Consider the following 9,343-nt stretch of genomic DNA (forward strand, 5'->3'; position numbering starts at 1 on the left):
CCCACCCAAACATAAAAGCATTCTCTCGAGTTGGCGGGGATTGTTGGTAAGCTTATTTAATTTATAGATTTACCCTTCAGGGAAGGAGTAGGTGGTTTTACTGTTAGTATATTAATATTAGGTTTACTAAGGCAACTGAAGATAATAATAATGTAGACCTACGACCTTAACATAGGTAGTAATAGGCCGATAATGTAGGCAAACACTAGGATAAGTTAGCTAGGGAGAACTGGCAGCCCTAGTTTGAATGAAGAGACGAGGGTCTGGAAGAGAGACCAGCTCGTTCTTCTTAAGACAGACACCAACTGGACAAGACGTGCCGTGATCAGCAGACGGCGCCCCCCACGTGTCTTCACATTTGAGACCTGGGGAAATCTGGTAGAGGCACCTCGATGTACCGTAGATGACCTCCGTCAGGCCCATAAAGTAAGACAAGACCTCCACTTTATCTCGTAGATTTCTGGCCAGTGTCTGGGGAGAATTGTGAGTGAGTTTGATCTGTGGTCCCGGTGTGCAACAGGCAGTGCATGCCCAGTAAGTACCAGTGTCTCAAGGCAGTCTGCAAGCTAGTGTCCGTGTCTGCATAGTTACTAGGGGATACATACCCTCTTGGATATAGGAATTTCTGAGGTGCAGGCAGGACACTAATAATGATTGAATATTGCAGGAATTAAGGCTCCCGGTTGCACGTGGTTTCTGAGGGGAAGTCCAGAGGGGCTAAGGCTAAGCTTAGGGAAGTTGAAGATCAGGATATATGCTGCAACACCAAGTAAGTTAGTCCTTTATACGTGCATGCAGGCGAGTTTCTTGCACCTTCAATTATTTGTGAAAATCTGTCCTATAAGCCACTTGTGAGGCTGAGGTACCCACCTCAGAGCTCGGTGTCAACAGAGTTTGCCAGGGTAGGCGACTCACTTGGAGGCAGTCCACACAAATTTTCACAATCACCACTACTGTGAATATATAAACAGAATAATTAGACATGAGTATACATAGTTAACATGGGCTGGATAGATTACATTACTTTACTGAATTTGACATAGCAAGTAACAAAAGGTATTTAGGCATAAAATTATGCTAATTTAAATGTAACAATGATAATTAAGGATGTGATAGTGTCAGCAATTACATTACAATGACCACTGATATGTTGTATACTAATAGAGTATGGATGGATTCTGAGAGCCCACCTCATGATCCTAGCATTTTTACTCTTCATTGTGTTTATATAGGTGAGTGGATTGTGGTCTGAAAAAACGTTAATTTTAAATGGGGAAGTGCCCAAATACACGTCAAAATGTTCCAAGGACACCACAAGAGCTAGAGCCTCTTTCTCAATAGTGGCATAATTTTTCTGGTGTCATTTGAGCTTAGATAAATAGTAACATATAGGATGGAGAATGTCAGGGGATGTTGACTGTTTGAGCAGCACAGCACCCACTGTATAACCACTCACATCTATATGTAAAAAGAAGGGAAGATTGAAATTAGGACTCCTCAATACAGGAGCAGAGGAAAGCGGATGCTTCAACCTTGTAAATGAGTCTGAACATTCCCTAGGCCAGATGAACTGAACTTTGCTAATAGTAAGCTCAGTGAAAGGTGCAGGTGGAGGTGTGTGTGCTGGCTTGTCTGTCACTTGACACACGTGGCACCGTCGCTCATGATCAGCTACTGTTTCCTTCATTTTAGGCCAAGTAAAATGTTTTGCCAGTTTACCGAGTGTCTTCTTGACACCCAAATGTCCTCCAATGGGACTATTGTGAGCAAAATCAATGGTTTGTTCACGAAATGTAACTGGTAACACTACGAGATGCTTGACTGTGGTGGCAACACTATCTGCTGACAACTTACATGTATTTTTCTCCATGAGTACACCGTTACTATAATAGCAACAATTATCGAGATCCTTTGCTTCACTCTCAGTAACTGCTATATCTCTCAGTCTTTCCAGTGACTGATCAACAAACTGATCCTTGATTAAATCATCATGAGTTAGAAATTTAACGTCAGGTTTGTCCTGACTAGGATGATGACAGGGGAGAGTTGGTGTTAATGATCCTGGGGGCAGAGCGTCACTAAACAACATATTTAAGCCCAAATCATTGTCATCCACTAACTCAACAGGAGACAAGGATGGTTGTTGAATCTTTGACATAGCTCTAGTAATTGCGCTGAGAGGAAATAAAATAGGCATCTCTCTACAAGCTTCAATGGCATAATTATCATCAGTGTTATTATCAATCACAAGTGGTTCTTTACATATACCAGCATGAAGGATATCGTTCCCTATCAACAAGTCCATTGATCTGATGGGAAATACACCACTGGATATACCCACTGAAATATATCCAGTATAATAGCTTGTTTCAATATAAACTTTGTGCAGAGGTACTTTTATAACAGCCCCACCATAGGCTTCTAACAATACATCTATCTTGCAATAGGTATCATCAGTTATGGGCAGTACATCTTCTCTCAGTAATGTGAGAATTTTTTTTATATTTTATTTAAAAACATTACAGTACATCAACATAATTAAAAGTACATAAAACGACTCTTCCATAGCAAAATAAATTTACATAGTCAAAATACACAGCGGACAATTCAACTTTGTGCCAATACAAACTACCCCACAGTCCCTGTGCATAAGACCCCGTTTCCACCTATTTGAAATACAATAATACACAAGTTTTATACAATACAGCATTCAAAACATGACAATATGCATTACATTAACATAAAACAAAATGGTAACGCTAAACCTATAATAAGCATTAATATGTCACGTAGGAAAAAACTATGAAATGGTACACGAAAATTACAAGTATCCCAAATGTCCCTAACACAGAATAACCTCACCGTACAGTGGAAATACAACCTTACACATCACACTCCAGTCATCTCTCACCATGATACAAAAAACATTACCCACAGTGGCTAGCAATTTACGTCACCTACCAACAACATATTTTTTTTTTATTTTATTTAAATGAACAGTATGCATATGATTCTCATACAACTAGACATATACATGATTGACAAACAACAAAATTTTTTTAAGGATGAGCACAAATTCAAAGGTTTAATAAGGCCAAAAAACCCTGGAAGAAACATAAGTACTCATCACCTATATATAACCAAAGAAAAAAAAACCCAAAAAATAAAACCTAACAAAACACTGCAATATCATAACCTAGTTATCCAGTGCAATTACTGGAAAGTCAAAAAAAAAAATTATAACAGTGATAGCAAAGATATGGAAACCCTAAACCAGAACAATATACCTATGATTTACATACAATTGCTACATACAGCATCGCATAACAAACAGATTTATTAAGGATACACACAACCAAAACTACCTCAACACTGGTTTAAAAACCAAAACTCTGGTGAGTCTTGACCGCTCACCACCTATATATAAACTCTTAAACTCTAACTTTAACTGAAAACATTGCTCATTTTTTTTTTATTTTATAAAAAATTTATGTAAAAGAGCAAAAGGGTACATACATGTAGCATACAATGACAAAAAACCTGCTCTTATAACAAAAACGTACAAGCAATTATTGATATTTCTTACACATCAAAGGGGTTTTAAACCAATACCCTAAATTCTCACCATTACAAAAACCACAATACAAAACATGGTATAAACCCGAGACCTATACATACACTTAAAAAATTACAACCAAAGATACAACCAGTAGCCGCTAATGAGTCAAAATAAAAGTTAAAAAAAGAAAATCACAAATCTCCAGAATATAATGCAAGACATTAGTCCTATCATCTCGGCAGTCCTTCCCACTGCACAAAGCATCAACCCTACATAACCTACCCCAAATATAAAGTAAAAGGGCCGCTTTATCCTACGGAGCCCAAAAGAAAAAACATGTACCTCAGAAACCGATGTTTTGAAACCAAATTATCACAACTGGTTTCCTAAAACTGAGATCCTAAGGGCTTGTTATCCTGGCTATAAGGAGAAATTCCTTACACAGTGAACATAGCCATCAGGGTTAAAAATATTATCCTTGGAAGCTTCTCTCATGTCGCTCTAAGGCAAAACATTCCCATGATACATAGCTTACAAAAAACTGCCACTACACCCCATCTTGCACACCGCAAATATACCAGCAAACAGAACCCCCCACTTTACATCCCCTGAAAAGGAGACCAACCCTTTGCCCACCTTCAGGGACTTCGACAAAGGGTACCCACAGTGAGGCTCCGATAACCTCCTGGGAAACTTTTTTCCCAGAACGCCCCATAAACAAGCATGTTCCTACACTTCATCCTATATTATTATTATTATAATCAAAAAGAAGCGCTAAGCCACAAGGGCTATACAGCACTGCAGGGTAGGGAAGGCAGCGAGGGTATTGGGCGGCAGAAGGGAGGAGGGATGATCAGTAGGATACAAAAAACAGCGGGGCAGGGGATAGTACGGGGGTAGAGGGAAGCAAGAGATTGAGGTAGAAAGGGCTGAAAGTATCAGAATTTTTGAAGTAAGTCAGTTGTCAAAAAGTCAATGAGAGAGTCCGGATGAAAGGTGGGTCCATCAGCGAGAAGGGAAGGTAAAGAGAGAGCAGCGGAGTGAAGATGACGTTGGAGGTAAATTTTGCGTGCTCGTTGATGAAGTGGGCAGTCTAACAGAATGTGGCTGACTGATAATGGAGCCTGGCAATTCTCACAGAGAGGAGCAGGGTGCCTCTCCATGAGATATCCATGAGTAAGACGAGTATGGCCAATGCGAAGACGGGAGAGAGTAGTCGCCCAGCCTCGACACTGGTGATAAGAAGACTGCCAGTAACCTATACTAGGTTTAATAGATTGAAGTTTGTTACCAAGCATAGTAGACCAACGTTGTTGCCAACAGGTGTGAAGGTGGGAAGATATTGCAGCAAAATAGTCCGTAAATGGGACACCTCTATATGAAACTGGTTGGTCATGTACTGCTGACCGCGCAGCAGTGTCTGCCTGTTCATTGCCCTGTACGTCAACATGACCGGGGACCCAACAAAAAATAATATCTTTATGCTTGGTAAAGATGCGGCGTAGCCAAAGTTGGATACGGAGGACTAAGGGGTGAGGTGCATCAAATTTCTGTATAGCCTGTAAAGCACTAAGGGAGTCTGAGACAACCACAAATGATGACACAGGCATAGATGCAATACCGATAAGTGCTGCAAGGATGGCATACAATTCAGCAGTAAAAATACTAGCCGAAGATAGTAAATGCCCTCGTACCACGCTGTCCAGAAACACTGCTGCGAATCCTACGCCGTCAGAAGACTTAGAGCCATCTGTGTACACAGCAATGGCATGAGAATGAGAGTGGAAGTGGTCAAGAAAAAGAGAGTGAAAAGCGAACATAGACAGTTGGGCTTTCTAGCAAGGGAGAGAGAAAGAAAAGACTCAAACAGCTGGAACTTCCCAGGGGGGTAGGGAAAAGTGAGATGCTACATGAACATAGAAAGGTGGTAATTGAAGAGAAGACAAGAGTGAATGTAGGCGAAGAGAGAAGGGATGGAGTAAACAGGGGCGGCGAACCAATAAAGAATGTCTACTAATATCAGTGACCATTCTATAAATGGAAGGATTGCGGAGATCATGAGAGTGTACATAGTAGCAAAGGCAATGGGCATCATGGCGATCGGATAAGGATGGAACGTTCGCTTCTGCATAGAGGCTCTCAACAGGGAAAGAGAGAAAAGCACCAAGGCATAAACGTAATCCTTGGTGATGAATGGGGTTAAGGCTAGAGAGAGTAGCAGAAGATGCCGCTGAATAGATCTGGTCACCATAATCAAGTTTCGATAAAATGAGGGTGGAATGTTGGCGAAGGAAGGTTCGACGATCAGCTCCCAATGAAAGATGAGCAAGGGTTTTAAGAGGGTTCAGCCGGCTGTGGCAAGTTGCCTTCAGAGAGGTAATGTGAGGTTTCCAGGATAACCTACGGTCAAAGAGGAGGCCCAGAAACTTGACTGTATCACGTTCAGGGATACGGGAGCCATAGAGGTACAAAGGATGATCGGAGATGACAGAGCGTCTAGTGAAAGTAATTTGGTGGGTTTTAGTGCTGGAAAATTTAAACCCTTGTGTGGTGGCCCATTTGGAAACACGGTCGACAGCATGCTGGAGAGAAACTGTAATGAGGTGACAGTCAGCGCCTGCACAGGCAATAGCAAAGTCGTCAACATAGAGTGATGACCAAATATTTGATGGAAGACTAGAGGCCAAATCATTAATAGCAAGGAGAAAAAGTGTTGTGCTCAGAACACATCCCTGGGGGACACCTTCAGCTTGGATAAAGTCCTGGGAGAGCACATTATTAACCCGAACACGGAAATGTCTGTCAGTTAAAAAGTTCTTAAGGAAGGATGGTAGATTGCCTCGGAGGTCTAAGGAGTGGGCTTGGGCCAAAATATTATACCTCCAAGTTGTGTCATATGCCTTCTCAAGGTCAAAAAATATGGCAATAACTGAGTGGTTATTCGCAAAGGCATTACGAATAAGGGGTCTATGGTAGAACGTCCCTTACGAAAGCCATATTGACGATTGGAGAGACTGTTGTGTGTCTCTAAATACCACACTAAACGTCTATTTACCAGACGTTCCATCACTTTGCAAACTGCACTGGTAAGAGCAATGGGATGATAGTGGGAGGCTTCATGTCCCGTAGTGCCTGGTTTGCGGAAAGGGAGAATAATGGTAGATTTCCACAGCTGTGGAAGAACTCCTTGTGACCAAATAAGATTGAAAAGGCGTGATAGGACTACAAGGGCTGACCGATGTAAATGTTGTAGCATACGAATATGAATGTCGTCGGGCCCAGCTGCCGATGATTGGCAAGCTGAGAGCTTTGCCCTAAAAAAACTAAACAGATGACAGCAAAGAGACTGAACAGTCCCTGGCTAACACCCAGCATTCTCAAATCCATAAATACAAAACACCAATATGAAAAACAGTACAGAATGGGTCACATAACCAGAGACCAAACAAAACGTTACTCGTCAATCCTAACCAGCCTGATAAGAAGGGCAAAAAAATTGTATTATGAGAACAGATTATCCAACTTACGAGGTGATATAAAAAAGACCTGGAAAACCCTATCAGAAATTCTGGGAACAAAAAAGATATCACGAAATAGCGAAATAAAATTAGCAAAATCAGATGAACCCCAACTCCCACCAACAGAAACAGCAAACAGACTCAATGATTTCTTCTCCACTATAGGACAAAACCTTGCCAATAAAATCCCAAGCTCAGATACCCCACCAAATGACTACCTCACCGGCAACTACCCGAACACACTGTTCCTAGCTCCGACTAACCCATACGAAGTCTCCCTTATTATCAACGCACTAAAAAACAAGGCAGGAGATTTAAATACCTTACCACCCTTTATATACAAAAAAGTGTCACAAGTGCTATCACCAATCATTGCAACACTCTTAAACAAATCCATTGAATCCTCCACCTTCCCTACAGTACTCAAAATAGCAAGGGTCACCCCGATCTACAAAGGAGGAGACCAAACAGAGTTGAATAACTATAGGCCAATATCCAACTTACACCCTCTCTCAAAAATCTTTGAAAAATTAATTCATAAACGAATCTTCTCCTACCTTATCTCCCAAAACATACTCAACCCCTGCCAATTTGGATTCAGGCCTAATAAAAATACTAATGATGCTATTATACACATGCTAGAACATATATACACTGCAATAGAGAAAAAAGAAGTCCCACTGGGGATCTTCATTGACTTATGTAAAGCTTTTGATACAGTTGACCATGACTTGCTCCACGTAAAATTGTCACACTATGGTATAAGAGGGCACTCCCTCAACTACCTCAAGTCATACCTCAGCAACAGAAGCCAATATGTGTTCGCAAATGGGGCAAACTCTTCTGCGCAACCAATTACAGTTGGTGTCCCACAGGGAAGTGTCCTTGGCCCTCTTCTCTTTCTCCTATACATAAATGACCTTCCAAATGCTTCGCAATTACTCAAACCCACACTATTTGCAGATGACACTACATACGTCTTCTCTCACCCGAGCCCAGTCACGCTAGCCAATACTGTAAATACCGAATTACAGAAAATATCTACCTGGATGAGGACTAACAAACTTACACTAAACATTGACAAAACCTACTTCATTCAGTTTGGTAACAGAGCTACAGATGTCCCTCTTAACATAATGATAAACGGATTACCTATCACAAAACTAACAGAGGGAAAATTCTTAGGAATCCACCTTGATAATAGACTCAAATTTCATACACATATACAACAAATTTCTAAGAAAATTTCCAAGACTGTAGGCATACTATCGAAGATACGGTACTATGTTCCACAGTCAGCCCTCCTGGCCCTATATCACTCTCTTATTTACCCCTATCTCACCTATGGAATTTGTGCATGGGGCTCAACAACAATTAACCATCTCAGACCACTAATTACTCAACAAAAGGCTGCAGTTAGAATGATAACAAATTCTCACTACAGGCAGCACACTCCACCAATATTCAATACACTAAACCTACTCACCATACAAAACATCCATACTTATTACTGCACCTATTACATACATAGAACACTTAACTCTGATATTAACCCTCCCCTCAAACATCTCCTTGCCAACCTCAACAGAACACATGACCATAACACAAGGCACAGATCACTCTTTGATGTTCCTCGTGTCCATCTCACACTATGCAAAAGCTCAATGCACATAAAAGGCCCTAAAATCTGGAATTCATTACCTGTAAATATAAAAGAAACACTACCTGTTTATAAATTCAAGTCTCTTCTCAAAGACCACTTACTCACCCAAAACCAAATAAATACTGAATAACTGAACCTTATAAATTGTATATCTTAAATGTTTCTCACAATTATATCACATAAATGTTAAACCTAAAACCGAATCTAACTTTATTATTTTTTAAATACACTACCTAACAGAATCACTACCTAACTGAATGCAACCATATGACCTGTCTTTGTAATACTCACTTGTGCTTTATAGTAATCTGTTTACATTAATGTTTTATCACTGATTTCATCATTGCTTAGTTAATCTTAAGTTAATTTTAAGCCAGCCCGTAATGCTATGCATAGTATAAGTGGCTTTGGCATACTGCTCTTATCTGTATTTTTTTGTACCTCTGTATGTGTGCTCAAATTGGAAATAAATAAATAAATAAAAAAAGGCACATTATACTGTTCTTCTCTGAGAGAAGAAAAGTCAAGGGTGCTAACTCTCTGGCAGACTTTGAGGAAAGAAATGAGGGGCATAGATGGAGCCCCTGAGAAATACAGACCAGA

This window comes from Cherax quadricarinatus, chromosome 52 (assembly GCF_038502225.1).
Source record: "Cherax quadricarinatus isolate ZL_2023a chromosome 52, ASM3850222v1, whole genome shotgun sequence".
Lineage (NCBI taxonomy): Eukaryota > Metazoa > Arthropoda > Malacostraca > Decapoda > Parastacidae > Cherax > Cherax quadricarinatus.